General features: G+C 40.1%; 1 long non-coding RNA gene across 1 annotated transcript; it reads left to right on the top strand.

Annotated features, from left to right (window-relative positions):
• The first annotated feature begins 313 nt into the window (after nucleotides 1-313).
• LOC119932095 lies at nucleotides 314-2,126 on the top strand. The gene is made up of 2 exons (XR_005452281.1): nucleotides 314-350; nucleotides 1,986-2,126. It is a non-coding gene; the product is annotated as an uncharacterized LOC119932095 (long non-coding RNA).
• Nucleotides 2,127-2,449: the final 323 nt, after the last annotated feature.

The raw sequence follows: 2,449 nt of genomic DNA, 5'->3' as shown, positions 1-2,449 counted from the left end.
TCACCTCATAGCTCAGAGCAAATAGTAGAATATTCGCTCAATCATGTTTATTGAGCACTTACTGTGTGCAGAGCACTGTACATACTAAGTGCATGGGAGAGTACAATACAACAATAAACAGAAACACTCTGTGCCCACAATGAGCTTAAAGTCTAGAGGGAGGAAGACAGACAGTAATATAAATAAATAAATTACAGATCTGTACATAAGTGCTGTGTGTCTGGGAGAGGGGATGAACAAAGGGAGCAAGTCTCTACTATTATTGTTATTTTCATTATTTTTGTTTTTTGTCATTGTTGCTGTGGTTAGATCCCTCCCTACAGCATGTCCCTGCTGCTGCGACGAGGAAGGTCAGTAAAACATTGTCATTTACGAATTATGGGTTGCAGTTTTTCTTTTCTAAAGCTCTCCCAACTTTGTCACCTTTTTGCAGGGTATACATTATGTTTCATTTTTTTCCACATTTAAAACTCACTGACTTTTTTCCCCCACATTAACTCCCTCGAGTGGCATTAAAACCTGCCAAACTAGTTCTTCCTTGCAACCCTAGTTTTCCCTCCATATATCTTTAGCTCCCACTTGGTTGTACACTATGGGCTACTGGACAATTTTCTTTCAGTTCCCATTGCTCCAGTTTCTTGCCACTGGGGAGGCTGGCAATGCAGTGGTTTGCTGGGGTGAAACCCCAACAGCAGGCAAAGTTTTTCTGTTGTTACAATCCCTTGAGTGATTGTTGCTGCTGAGTGACTCAGTATCTTTAAGTGGACCACAGAGCAAGGACCTGGGTTCTAATTCTAGCTCCACCACTTCTCTGCTGTGTGACGTTGGCCAAGTCATTTCACTTCTCTGTGCCTCAGTTACCTCATCTGTAAAATGGGGATTAAGATTGTGAGCCCCATGTGGAACATTCATTCATTCATTCAATCGTATTGAGCGCTTACTGTGTGCAGAGCACTGTATTCATTCCTTCATTCATTCAATCGTATTTATTGAGCACTTACTGTGTGCAGAGCACTGTACTAAGCGCTTGGGAAGTACAAGTTGGCAACATATAGAGACGGTCCCTACCCAACAGTGGGCTCATAGCATTCAATTGTATTGAGCGCTTACTGTGTGCAGAGTACTGTACTAAGCGCTTGGGAAGTACAAGCTGGCAACAACTTACATGAACTGTGTCCAACCTGATTATCTTGTATCTACCTCAGCGCTTAGTAAAGTGTCTGGCAAATAGTAAACACTTAACAAATGCCATTTGAAAAATGCAATCAATCAGTGAATGACATTTATTGAGAGCTTACTTTGTGCAGAGCACTATACTAAGCACTTGGGAAACTACAATAAAATAGAGTTAAAAGAAGTGACCCCTGCCCAAAAGGAGCTTACAGTCTACATATATCTTAGAGCTACTTTTCGAACCCCATATTGATTATTAGAGCTATCTTTCCAGAACCCTAATTCTGTTTTTCTGAGACATGGATCCTACGGCTGCTAACATACTCTAAGGACAGAAAAGGGTTTTTTTTTTTTTTAAAGAAGCTACATGGAAAGTCATTAGCAGCTTTTCAGTAACTTTACTGAAGTTTTAAACTCCAGCATTTTAGAATGGTTGAAAATTTATCCAGGGGAGTGGGAATCAGAGAGAAAGGGAGAAAATTCTGGTGGGTTCATCAGCTACCAACTTCAATGGGAATGGGGATATTCTTGTGTTACTTCTAACCTAAAAGGAAGAACAGTAACTTATAAACTAACCATAACTGAACTGCTATGTCCTGCCCTAAGGGTCTTTTCCCAGGATTGAATTGTAAGCAGTTTGCATGATATGAAGCTTTTTAACCTGAGAATGTCTTTGGATCTGCAGTGCAGGATTTTTAGAATATAGATGTTTAGGCAGGGCCTGTCATATCCACATTATCTGGGTCCTGGAACAAATATCAATTCTGTTTATTCCTTAAATTTAAGATCCTCTTGCATGTGCTTTCTTCCAGTTGGGATTTCCACCAACACAAGCCTACTTGGAATCAAAGATTGAGATACCTGCTAGAATAACTGGAGTATGACCAAAGCTTAATTTGCATCTTGAATTTTATGTAGAGCTACTGTAATAGGTAAATTGCTACCATATGGAATAATTGTTTGGCATGAGTATGTAACCAACTTAATCTTCTAACTACAGAAGCACATTTCAAAAGCAAATGCCACTTCCTGGGGCCCCATTCAGAAACCACGAGCCTCTTTTCCAACTAGAGTTACTGCTATCCTGTGGGTGTCAGTGGAATAATGCCAAGAGCCAGATGGTTAAGCACTTAGTACAGTGCTCTGCACAAAGTAAGTGCTCAATAAATCCCATTGGTTCATTTACATTGCTCAAACTTCTCTTTCAGTATAGAGCTGCATTTACTGGCATTCCTTAAGTAAAACTGTTCAGGTCCAGTCAGTTGCTTTAGGGAAA

Source organism: Tachyglossus aculeatus, chromosome 9 (genome assembly GCF_015852505.1).
Source record: "Tachyglossus aculeatus isolate mTacAcu1 chromosome 9, mTacAcu1.pri, whole genome shotgun sequence".
NCBI lineage: Eukaryota > Metazoa > Chordata > Mammalia > Monotremata > Tachyglossidae > Tachyglossus > Tachyglossus aculeatus.
The sequence above is the reverse complement of the archived record's forward strand: the minus strand, read 5'-3'. Positions and strand labels throughout refer to the sequence as shown.